General features: G+C 40.0%; 1 protein-coding gene across 11 annotated transcripts in view; it reads left to right on the top strand.

Moving 5' to 3' along the window:
- The window catches only part of CPEB2 (cytoplasmic polyadenylation element binding protein 2), a 74,953-nt gene that overhangs the window by 18,044 nt on the left and 43,254 nt on the right, over window positions 1-13,655 (top strand). The gene's annotated exons all lie outside the window — the stretch shown is intronic.

Genomic DNA, 13,655 nt, shown 5'->3' with positions numbered 1-13,655 from the left:
TTCTCCATATATGTTTCCCCCTGGAAGCTCCCCTTAAAACTGATGGCTGATCACATCAGATCACATCATGGAGGATGACAGCATCATTACGTAACTACCAAACTCTACATCATTTTATAATTGCCAAAATACATCATTACCTAACTGCCAAACCACTGAGAATCATGGCCCAGCCAAGTTGACACAAAACTTGAACCATCACAGTCTACCCCTTATCAGCTTGGCACCTGTACACATCTTCTTAAACCATACACAGTCTCTTCAATAAAGACAATTACAGAGTCATACTTGCACTTACATGACAACAGCTGACGTGCACAACTGAAAACACGCTAGCCCAGTTTACATTTTATATTTTATGATTGAAGGAAACTAATACATTTGATGCACACATATAAGGAAGAAATACTCATAACCATTATAGGCCTCGTTTTTGTGACCAGTCACATGGTCATAACTGGTATTTAGAACTGCCTTCTTCCACTAACCATTCCGTATTCCCTTCACCCTCAATAAGCACCTCATCTGGTCATAGTTCTTTACCTGGAGGGCTGACCCAAACCTTCATCCCTGAAGGGTGTGGGCCATTAGTAGTCATGTCAGAATTGGGTTGCTGTAGTTTTCCATTGACTTTAATCATGGTAGTACTAACAGATACCCTAAGGGATCTCCCATATTCCAACATACTCCTTTTTACCTTCATTATGCAACATCAGTCTGATTTCCCCTTGGTAGTCAAGGTCAGTCACACCAGCAGGTATGGTAAGTCCCTTCTTTGCCTGTTGATTGGAGGCATAAGGAGCCCAAAGTGGCCAAGTGGCATTCTTAATTTCCAGTTCAGTGGAACCTATGTTGTGTTTCCAGGTGGGAGCATTCCTCCTTTTGGAAAGAAGAACTCTAAACCTACAGAGCATGGGGTCATGGGGACAGGAAGCAAAAATAGTGGAAGCAGATCACTAGGGGTAGTAATGAGTGGTGCCACTCCCATCTCCACCCCTTGATTCTTGGAACCATGAATCCTGGTAATGGGAGAAACAGAACCATATGTTAGATGCTGGTTTAGAAGATATACAGCCTTCTAGAGAACATTGCCCCAACCCTGCAAAGTGTTGTTACCTAGCTGACACCATGGAGCCTCGGTGGCTCAGGTTAAGAGCTTGTTGCTAATCAAAAAGTTGGCAGTTGGAATCTACCAGTCACTCCTTGGAAACCCTATGGTGCAGTTCTAGTCTGTACTATAGGGTCACTATGAGTCAGAATTGACTCAACGACAACAGGTACAGAGGTAGCTGACATTGTACTTGTGCTTTTAGAGGGCCATTCCATTATTCTTTCAAGCCAACTACTTCAGGATGATAGGGAACATGGTAAGACCAGTGAATTCCATGAGCACAGGCCGCATTGCCTTACTTCATTTCCTATGAAATGAGTCCCTTGATCTGAGGCAGTGCTGTGTGGGATACCATGATGGTGGATAAGGCATTTTGTGAGTCCATGGATGATAGTTTTTTCAGACTCATTACATGCAGGGAAAGCAAATCTGTATCCAAAGTGAGTATCTATCCCAATAAGAATGAAAATCTGCCTTTCTGTGATGGAAGCCATCCAATGTAATCAACCTGCCACCAGGTTGCTGGCTGATGGCCTCAAGGAATGGTGCCATATTTAGGACTCAGTGTTGGTCACTGATGCTGGCAGATTGGGTGTTCAGCAGTGGTTGTTGCCAAGTCGGCCTTGGTGAGTGGAAGTCCATGTTGCTGAGCCTATGTATAACCTCCATCCCTGCCACCGTGGCCACTTTGTTCATATGAACCCGTTGGGCAATGACGAGGGAGGCTAGGGAAAGAAGATGACTGGTTTCTACAGAATGTATCAGCCTATCCACTTGATTATTAAAATCTTCCTTTGCTCCCTTTGGTGAGCATTCCCATGAGATGCAAATATCTTTATTTCTTTGGCTCATTCAGAGAAGTCTGTCCACATACCTCTTCCCCGTACCTCCTTGTCAGCAATTTTCCAGTCATATTAGTTCCAAGTCTCTGACCATCTAGACAGACCAGTGGCTACATCCCATTAACCAGTATACCATTGCACATTTGGCCATTTCTCTTTCCAACCAAAGTGAGCAGTCAGGTGCACTGCTCAAAGTTCTGCCCATTGGGAGGATTTCTGTTAACCACTCTCCTTCAGGGAGATGCCAGAAAAGGGCTGTAGTGTTGCTGTTGTGCACTTTAGACTGGTGTCTGCATATTGTGCAGAACCATCTGTAAACCAGCCACACGTTTTCTCTTAGTCAACTGGTCATAAGGAATTCCCCCATGAGGCCATAGTTGCAGACTGGGAGAGGGTAGGTAATATGACAGGAGAGGAGATCATGAGTATTTGGGCCACTTCCTCATGCACTTGTGCCTTCAGATCCTGCTTCAGACCATTCTTGTATATAGCACTCCCATTTAATGGTGGAGTATTGCTGTTCATGTCTGACTTTATGACTGTGTGAGTCAGACAACACCCAGTTGATGATGGGCATCTCAGGCATGGTGACTTGCTGGCCCACGGTTAAGAGTTGAGGCCCAGTAACAAGCCAAAAGCTGCTTCTCAAAAGGAGAGTAGTTATTTGCAGAGTGTGACAGAACTTTGCTTCAAAATCGTAAGGGTTTGTGCTGTGATTCACCAATAAGGGCCTGCCAAAGACTCCAAACTGCGTTTCTCTCTGGCACTGATACTTCAAGCACCATTGAATTCAGCTGGACCATATGACCCGAGTATCTGAGCCACTTGGTTGGCAGTCTCAACCTGTTGCAGAGCAGCCTTTTGTTCGGGGCTGTACCCAAAACTGGCAGCTTTTCCATTCACTTGATAAATAGGCCAGAGTAGCACGCCCAAATGAGGGGAATGTTGCCTCGAAAATCTAAAAAGTTCCATCGGGCATTCTCCCTCCTTTTTAGTTGTAGGAGAGGCCAGATATAACAACTTATCCTTCACTTTAGAAGGAATATCTTGACATACCCCACACCACTGGACTGCTCAGAATTTTACTGAGGTGGAAGGCACCTGAATTCAATGTCTTGTAAGGTGATTGCCCCAGGCAATGCCCCTAGGTGGTATCTCAAGACAAAGGCTCTTCAGACACAGCTGAGTTAATCTCAGATGGGGTGGAGGGGATAATGGTTTTATGGGAGAGGGTGATTTAGCAGACAAAAATGGAGTAACCTCTTCAGATGGGAGTAAGAGGCCTGGTTCTGTTGGCAGGAGTGATTTAATGGAATGTAGTGGCTCAGTGTTTCCAGATTCCTGATAATACTGCCCGCTATGTTCCCATCCCATGTTTAATGATCCCGTTTCTTCCTAATCAGTACCCTTATTTTAACTTCAGACACCATTGGAGGTTGGGAATTCAGTTGGGTTTGTAATTCAGCCACTCATGGCTGATAAGACTGTGGGTTTGGTTTTCCACAATATCAGCTCTGATACTATAAGAAATAAGACTTTCATGCAGGGCACAAGTGGCAACTTTTGAGGTCTTTATGTGGTGTTTGGTGTCTTAGTCATCGAATGCTGCTCTAACAGAAATATCACAAGTGGATACCTTCAACAAAAAGAAATTTATTCTCTCTCAGTATAGTAGGCTATAAGTCCAAATTCAGGGTGTCAGCTCCAGGGGAAGGCTTTCTCTGTCAGCTCTGGAGAAAGGTCCTCATCAGTCTCCCCCTGGACTAGGAGCTTCTCCACACAGGAAACCCGGGTCCAAAGGACGCGCTCTTCTCCAGGCACCGCTTGGTGGTTTGAGGTCCCCAACTCCCTGCTTGCTTCCCTTTTATCTTTTGTAAGATAAAACATGGTGCAGGCCACACCCCACGGAAACTCCATTTACATTGGATCAGGGATGTGACCTAGGCAAGGGTGTTACATCTCACCCTAATCCTCTTTAACCACAGCTGGAGTTTTATGATTTATAAAACATAGGAAAATCACAAAATGGGAACAACCACACAATGCTGGGACTCATGGCCTAACCAAGTTGACATATATTTTAGGGGAACACAATTCAATCCATGACACTCGGGCTGTGACTCTCTTTGAAGCCCTGAACTCATCTTTTTCTTGCACCTCTTTGTCTTGTGAAAGTAGGACCAACCAACCAGCTTTCTTATACTTCTCATTCTGAAAAAAATTGTAGAACAGTATCAAACATGCAGTCACCCAAGAGCCTTGCTTCTCACCAATACTTGATCTGTTGGTGGTGATATTTTGAATATTAATATTGCCTCTTCACATCATGGAATAGCAGCGTCCTCTTTACTAATTGAGGGAGGGTCATCAGAGCCTTTAAGAGTGGTCAAACTTGAGAACCAGTTAGGAAAACACATTCCTTATGATTTTATTTCTCTGGAAGCACTCCCGGTACCAAATACCTTAGGCTGGATTCCCTAGAGAAGCAAAACCAGTGAAGCATGTATAGAGAGATTTGTCTCAAGGAAGTGGCTCACACGTTGTAGAGGCTGGCAGGTCCCAAGTCCATGGGTCAGGCATCAGGCTGGAGGCTTCTGAGTCACATAGCTGTACAGGGTCTGACGAACTCAAGATCAGCAGATCAGATGGTAGGCTGCTGGCTGACAGGCTGCAGAGGCTGTTGAATCAAAGTTCTGCAGGTAAGGTGGCAAGCTGCTGATTCAAGTCCTAAGAACCAGAGGTCAAATGATGAAGAGCCAAATCCAGGATCCAGAGCAAGCAAGCAAGCTGTGCCAGAATGTCTCATTATGTATTTATTGGATGCAGCCCACACCCCCAGATAAAATCCCCTTACAACTAATTGGCTGATAAGTTCAGATCACATCATGGAGAATGACTGCATCATTACATAACTGCCAAATTGCATCATTATATAACTGCCAAACTGTATCATTACATAGCTGCCAAACCTCTGCCGATGGTCCAGCCAAAGTTGACACGCAACCTTAACCATCACTTTATGTATGCATTTATTTTTTGCCAAAAGTTACTTCCCTCTCTCCCCCTAAAATAAATGTAATTGGAGCTCAAAAAAGTTTATTTGAAAACTCCTGGAAGAAGTATAGTCTATAACAGCTCTTGGGAGGATCTGCCTCAGCAGGTTATGATGCCTTTACCAGTGTCCCTGAAAAATTATAGAGAATTCAGAAGGACGAATTTGGAACATGATTTTATGCCAACACTATTAACAAGTAGATGATCTTAAAACTTTATGTACTTTTTTTTTAATCTCCATCATTTTTGTTGCTTGACCTCTAAACTATTTTCTAAGACTCCTGAATTTAAGAAGCTCTGTTTATTTTAAGGACTATAACCCCTGAATAAATAATTGTTATGTAAGGTGCTGGTGGTTGTGGTAATACCAAACAGATTCTTTCCTCCTTTCTCTCACATTTCTACCTCATTGTTTTCATCTGCTCTTAATATAAGACTGAAGTACAGAGTCACACAAAATAACTTGTTAAATTTCTAAAAGCCTCTGATGTTAGAACTCACATTGGAGAACGTAAAAACTTTTGAAGTGAACAGGGCTCCTCAAACCCTAGTGTGTGTAACAGTCACCTGGAGAACAGGTTAATCATGCAGGTTTTGGGCCCCATCCCCAGAGATTGTGTATTGCAGAGCACTTGGAGAAACTGTGGTGTACGGGAGCAAGTTCAAAGAGAATCTTTAGAAACTCTTAAAAGTTTAATGACATTTATTAAAATAAAGCAAAGGGCAAAATCAGACTAATACCAATGATATAAATGCCAAAATAGTATGTCAGTGCTTATACCAAAAATCTGCAAGAGACCTCCTTTAAAGTGTTAAAAAGCAAAGATGTCACTTTGACGACTAACGTGCGCCTGACCCAAGCCATGGTATTTTCAGTAGCTTCATATACATGTAAAAGCTGGACAATAAATAAGAAAGACTGAGAAAGAATTGATGCATTTGAATTATGGTATTGGCGAAGAGTATTAAATATACCGTAGACTGCCAGAACAACAAACAAATCTGTCTTGGGAGAAGTATAGCCAGAATGCTCCTTAGAATCAAGGATGGGAAGACTTGGTCTCACGTACGTTAGACACGTTACCAGGAGGGACCAGTCCCTGGAGAAGGCCATCATGTTTGGTAAAGTCAGCGCAAGAGAGGAAGACCCTCCATGAGGTGGATTGACCCAGTGGCTGCAATAATGGGCTTAAGCTAGCAAGATCGTGGGGATGGCACAGAACTGGTCAGTGTTTTCCTTCTGTTGTACATAGGGTTGCTGTGAGTCAGAACCAACTAACACCACCTAACAACAAAATATGAAAACTTTTTTTTCTACCTATATGCAGTGTTAGGCTGGCCTGAAATTATCCATTAATGAAATTTAGACTGTTGGAGGTATTGATTGCTTCAGTATCTCTTAACTTCCAAGTTTGTTGTAGAAAGTACGATGCCATTCTGGTATCTGCTCATATGATTGCCTTGTTGTATATTTTTGTTTGTTTCCTCTTTCTAGAACCTTTTAGGATCTTTTCCAGCCAGTGTATTAATGAAATGTGGGTCTTTGGGTGTGTGTTTTCTTTCCTTCCTTCCCTCCCATCCTCTGGTCCTTGTTCCCTCTCTCCCTCCCTTCTTTTATTCCTTTCTTCCTTCATTTTTTTTTTTGTTTTGTTTGTTTTTGTTTTATTTATTGTTCTGGGCATTACTTGGGCACTTTTAATTTGGAGACTGATTTCCTTCAGTTCTTGGAAGTTTTTGGTATTATATCTTAGATGGCTTCTGCCTTTCTATTCTTCGTATTATCCCTTTCTGAAATTCCTGTTCTTCAAATGTTACATATCCTAGACTCATTATCTACTTTTGGCTGTTGTGTTTTGTTTTTCATTGCTTTATCTTTTATTCTTAGAGAGATTTTCTGATCTCTTTTAAACACTTATATTAAATTTCTCACTTTTTTTTTTTCTAAATGACTTACTTTGTTTTTAAAATATTCTCAGAATTTTCATTTTGTATCTCCTTATTTTTCTTTAGGATATTAAGATGTTTGAATTTTTTTTTCCTGTTCTTTATGTTGTCTCTACATTTTCTAAGTATCTTTTTTCTATTGTTTATTTGATTTTGTTCTTTTTCTTATGTTGGAGAGTTTCATCAAATATGATCCTTTCCTATCCATATGTATACTAAAGGCACAAAAATGGTGATTGGAAGCTCTGTATGTAGGCGGGGCTTATAAACTAATGGACTTTATTGTAATCCAATCAAGTTGGACTCTCAAAATGTCAGTTTCTAAGTCTTTTTCTTTCAGTTGGGTAAACTGACCTAGAAATTGTTTTCCAGTCTTCTGCATAGGAGATGTGGACATGGCTGATAGCCTTCGGAGCCAATGCTATGCTTCTTTTAAAACTCACAGGTGGTCATCGCCCTTCCTCTTTTCAGGCTCACCCCATATATGCTGTCAGAGGCAACCGGAGCTTCTGAGCCTTTTCAGGTGTTTGCTACAGCAAATGGCTTGCTTCTCGGATGGTCTTCCTTGTACACTTAAAGGCTTAGATTTCAGTATTTTCAGTGACCTCTGGTCCAGAGTCGGTTACCTCTGAACTATTCACATTCACAGCTTTCAAAATTTGTTGACATGCTTTTTCTATAATATCCTATCCCATTCTCTTTGTCCTAATGGTTTTATGCTTTGTTGTTGTTGTGTGCCATCAAGTTAATTCAGACTCATAGTGACCCTACGTGACAAGAGTAGAACCTCCCCATTTGGTTTCTTAGGCTATAATATTTACCAGAGCAGATCACCAGCTCTTTTCTCCCGAGGAGTGGCTGGTGGGTTTGAACCACCAACCCTTTGTTTAGCCACTGAGTGCTTAATTCTTTACTATAATTTTAGGTGTTTGTGGAAGAAATAGAGGTGAACACATCTATTCAGTCCTTCGTCTTTAATTGGGAGCATTTAATAAATTCTCCATGTATCATTGGAAATCTCTTTATAATCCCTAGTCATCATCTACTTGTTTCCTCAGTGAAGCCTCTTTGACACCCCCAGTAAAGGGCAGATTACTTTGTTAAAGGTTCTTAAGGAATCATATCCCTTTGTAATGAAAACGCCTTTCTCAGTTTATTATTTTAGGTTTATTAGCTTCTTGTTTTTGTTTTTGTTTTTTTTTTAAATATGTATGTTTCACACAAAACTGTGTCATGGAGCAGCGATACCTCTTTTTGCTTCACTTGCATCTGTATCATAACAAGCAAATTGGAGGGAGTCGGTAAATGATTGGTTGAGTGATTAAACATTTTTCTATAACAGTTCTTACTCTGCATAAATATTTATTTGGAATCTTTAAAAATGATTGCACATCAGTATTTCATACATGCAAAATAGCTTGTATAACCGTTATTCTATAAGGGGACATTTAGGTATTTCGAATTTTTAAATAAAATTCCATGAACGTTTTCCATATTTATTTCCATAGGATAGACTTAATGCATTGTTTTTGAGACATAGATAATATTGTCAGCTTTTTTTTTTTTAAGTTTTATACTAATTTACACTGCATTGCAGTGTTTGAGTACCCATTTGCCTGTTACTGTTAGTAATGGTTGTCACCATTGTTTTCATTTAGCATCCTTTTTCAATGCAAAGTTTTGCGACCATTAATTCAACTTAGTATTTGTTTGAAATTCATTGCATGTATCTTGACTAATCCCAGTTTTTTGTAATAACTTTATGATAATACGTCTTCTTACTAGATGATAAAGGACATAAATGTAATCTTTTGTTGTTAGTTTTATTTTATGATTATACTTTACTTGAAACAACTTTTTAGTATTCTTCATTTCTTGGTGATTTTTATTTTCTTATATTGATTGGATAAAAGTTTTAAAATTTACAAATAATTATAAAGTGAAAAATTTACGATAGGATCCTGATTTAAAAGTTAATTTTCCTGAAACTAGATTGATGGCTTTCATCGGATGTAGGTAAAGTAGGTAATGCTCCTCTCCTGTTATCTGGTACTTTGGACCTAAAGGCCTTTTACTCTTTTTTATGTTGCTGTTCTTGGGCTTTTGAGAGGTATGTGTTGAGATTTAGAAGTGAGGTCAGGAATGACCATCCTGCTCCTCGGACCTGAGCAGAGATTGAAATTATTCAAGGCTGATAATGATCACATTCTGAGTGGGTTTTACCAGACTTCATATAAACCTTTTTCTTTTTTTTCCCTGTTTGGATATGGAAATTGATGAAAAGATATTCGAAGAGTCTACCAAGCCAATGAGAGTAGTGCTTCGTTTAAAGTACATAAGGAAAGAAGATTAGATGCTTTCATTTAGGGAGCTGTGTGAGTTTAATATGCATACATAATATATAACATTTTGTATATGTTTACATCTTTAGTATCTGTGCTTTTCATCGAGTTCCTGGTTCACATAGTAGAATGAGATATTCCATTCATACATTCAGTAAATATTTGAGAGCCTGTTATGTGCTAGACTCTCTTTTAGATGCTGAAAACACAGTAAAGGCAGACCTAGTCCCAACCCTCACGGGTCTTCTGTTTTAATGAAGGATTGTTGTTCCTATGTGCCATTGAGCAATTCCTACTTGTAGAGACCCTTTAGGACAGAGCAGAGCTGCCCCACAGGGTTTCTTAGGCTGTGATCTTTTACAGGAGCATATTGCCAGGTCATTTCTCCTGAGGAGCAGCTGGTGGGTTCAAACCGCTGACCTTTTGGTTAGCAGCTGAGCACTTAACCACTGTGCCACCAGGGCTCCTTTAATGAAAGATAGCGATAATAAACAAACATATAGTATGGTAGATAATAATCAGTGCTATGAAGAAAAAAATACAGTGTCAAGGATCTAGAGAAGGAAAGAAGTTGTATTTTAGACACAGTGGTTTATGAAGGTCTCTCTTAAAGACTTGAATGAAGTACAAGTTTTAGGTCATATCTGAGACGAAAGCATTTGAAGCAGTACAAAGAGAAGAGGATGGACAAAGAGCGTGAAATGGGAATATGCCTAGCATGTTTGCGGAATAGTAAAGAAGCCAGTGCAGTTAGAATGGTAGAGGATAAGGGGCCAGATATTTATTCTAAGTGCAGTGGGAAGCCATAGGAGGGTTTTGAGCAGCAAAGCAACATGATCTGACTTAGGTTTTAGAAAGAATCACATTTACTGCTAAATGGAGAATAGGCTGTAGGGCAACGAGTATAGGCAAGGAGAAAGGGTATTCTGGTAGTCTGTGGAAAGGCAGCAAAGGTTGATAACAGTGTAGACAAAGGTATAGAAGGTGGGTCAGAGAGCAGAATCATCTGTTGAAAAAATTCACTCAAAGATGGAGAAAAATGCATTATTGTAATCCAGTTTTCCTTATTGTCTAAACGTCTTGTGAAGCAGACTGATAATTGGACAACAATCCCTATTCCTGTCAGTGATGATGTTGTTGTGTGCCATTGAGGCGATTCCAGCTCCTGTAGGACAGAGCAGAACTGCCCCATAGGGTTCCTGGCTGTAATCCTTAGAGGAGCAGATTGTTAGGTCTTTTTTCCCATGGAGCTACTGGTGGGTTTTCAACCAATGACCTTTTGGTTAGCAGTCCAGGGCTTAGCTGTTGCACCACCAGGGCTCTTGTCAGTAATAGAATCTCCAAATGTTATAGGGGAACAGGGCTGCCCAGAGTAAAAACTGTGTTTCACAGACTTCTTTGTAGTTCTTTGTGACTAAGATTTGGCCAAAGGAATTTAAACAAAAGTGGTATATACAACTTTTGGGAAGTACCGTTAAAGGGAAGGCTTTTCCTTTCCTTTCCTTCTCCCTGTTGGCTGGAGTGCCGATGTGATGGCTAAACTAAAAGCAGCCATATTCAAGTTATTTAACCTTTTATGACACAATGTCTTCATCTTAAAACAAGAAGATACCATCTTTTAGGCTTGTTGAAAGAATTTAATAACTGGTTGTAAAGAACGTTGAGAGACCCTAAGTGATACAGATGGTTAAGCACTCAACTACTAGCCAAAAGGTTGATGGTTTGAACTCACCCAGAGGTGCTTTGGAAGATAGCCCTGACAATCCTGCTTCTGAAAGTTCGCAGCTCCAAAAACCCAATGGAGCAGTTCTACTTTACACATGTGGAGTCTCCATGAGTCAGAATCGACTCAATGGCAACTAACAACAACAATAAAGAGTTTAGAAAAGTGCCTGTCACAAGTTAAGTCCTGAAATTTTAGCCATGACTTTGAATTAGTATAGGGTCATAAAGAAAGTAATTTTTATATTATCCTGAGCAAAACATAACTACAAAAGTTAACCTATAAAATATATTAATTTCACTGTTGATGGTGTTGTCAGGTGCCATCCAGTTGGTTCCGACTCCTAGCAACCCTGTGTACAACAGAACGAAACACTGCTCAGTCGTGTGCCATCCTCACACTCATTGCTATGCTTGAACCCATTATTGTAGCCACTGTGTCAATCCATCTCATTGAGAGTCTTCCTCTTTCTCACTCACCCTGTACTTTACCAACCATGATGTCTTTCTCCAGGGACTGATCCCTCCTGCTAACATGTCCAAAGTATGTGAGATGTAGCCTTGCCATCCTTGCTTCTAAGGAGCACTTCTTCTAAAACAGATTTGTTTGTTCTTTTGGCAGTCCATGATATATTCAGTATTCTTCACCTGCACCTCAATTCAAAGCGTCAGTTCTCCTTATTCATTGTCCTGGTTTCACATACATATGAGGCAATTGAAAACACCATGGCTTGGGTCAGGTGCACCTTATTCTTCAAGGTGACATCTATGCGTTTTAACACGTTAGGTCTTTTGCAGCAGATTTGCCCAATGCAATGTGTCATTTGATTTCTTGACTGCTGCTTCCGTGAATGTTGATTGTGGATCCAAGTAAAATGAAATCCTCGACAACTTCAGTCTTTTCTCACGATGTAGATTATTGGTCCAGTTTTAAGGATTTTTGTTTTATTTTTTATTGTGCTTTAGGCGAAAGTTTACAGTTCAAATCAACTTTTCATATAAAAACTTCTACACATATTGTTATGCAACACTAGTTGCAATCCTTATAATGTGACAGCACGCTCCCGCTTTCCACTCTGAATTTCTTGTGTCCATGCAATCAGTTCCTATCCTTTCCTGCCTTCTCATCCTACCTCTGGACAGGAGCCGTGCATTCGGTCTCATATGTCTGCTTGAACTAAGAAGCACACTCTTCACGAGCATTATTTTTGTTGTTTATAGTCCAGTCTAATCTTTGTCTGAAGAGTGGGCTTTGGGAATGGTTTTATTTCTGGGTTAACACAGCACCTGGGGGCTGTGGCTTCAGGAGTTCCTCCAGCCTGTCAGACCATTAAGGCTGATCTTTTATGTGAATTTGAGTTCTGTTCTGCACTTTTCTGCCACTCCATCAGGGACTGTCTGTTGTGTTCCCTGTAAGGGTGGTCATTGATGGTAGCTGGGCACCATCTAGTTCTTCTGGTCTCAGGCTGATAGAGTCTCTGGTTTATGTGGGATTTTTGTTTTCTTTATGTTGTGGTATAATCCATACTGAAGGCTGTGGTATTTGATCTTCATCAGTAGGTGCTTCAAGTCCTGTTCACTTTTAGCAACCAAGAATTTCAGTGTAGTAGAGGAAAAGTGATTGGATAATTTAAAAATGAGTCTAAATTTATTTCACTTTGGAATATTTTAATAATTTTATCGAGATTTTCCTCCTTGAAGGAACTATATTTTAGAACATGTGTAGAAATATACATCTATTTGCAAATAGGTATCTGTCTTTTAAACTTTCCACATTTTCCGTATTTTTCAATCCATTCAAAGCCAAGATGTCAAAAGACTATTCACAGTGAAAATATCTTGTTACCAGTATCTCAAGATAAATAAACAGTGAACCTTATTAGAGCATAATTATGTGGCAATTGAAAGTTGAGTGTCTTTCAGGGTGGAAATAGGCTTCAGACTTATGGCTTTGCACAATTTAATTTTCTAGGGAGCCATGCCTAAATCCCTGGGCTTAGTTAAATACTCCTTTGAGTTTTTTATAAAGCATACGAACAAAAAAGTTGTTAGTTCAAACCCACCCAGAGGTGCCTTGGAAGCAAGATCTGGCGACTTACTTCCTAAAGGTCACAGCCTTGAAAACTCTATGGAGAAGTTTTCCTCTGTACACATGGGGTTGTCATGAGTCAAAATTGACTCAACAACTAACAACAACATACTGTATATAACTCTTTTACACTTGGCAGATTTTGTTGAAATTGTATAGTTGTGTCTTTCTCTTTGAGCAGTCATACAGGTTTCTACTTTTGTAGGATGTTTTTCTTTTTAAATCTCGAGTAAGAAATAATAGTAATTTTTCCAAGTCCTAAATTGTTCTCTAAATTGGGCCATCTCTGACAAGAATTTTTTTATGACAAGATGTTTAGAGATAAACATAATTTGATAAAAAGCTCTGATACTTCCAAGTAGTGCTCCATCTAGCTTAGGGAAGCTTGGCTTTCTAGTTCTGTGCCTCTTTTTTACTCTCCTATGTTTTTTTGTGTATACGTGAAGGAGCCCTGGTGGCGAAACCCCATGGTTAAAGGGCTTGGCTGCCAACAGAAAGGTTTTAGTTTGAACCCACCAGCCACTGCACAGGAGAAAGATGTAGCAGGCTTG

Source organism: Loxodonta africana, chromosome 5 (assembly GCF_030014295.1).
Source record: "Loxodonta africana isolate mLoxAfr1 chromosome 5, mLoxAfr1.hap2, whole genome shotgun sequence".
Lineage (NCBI taxonomy): Eukaryota > Metazoa > Chordata > Mammalia > Proboscidea > Elephantidae > Loxodonta > Loxodonta africana.
This window is presented reverse-complemented; position numbering and strand designations above follow the sequence as displayed.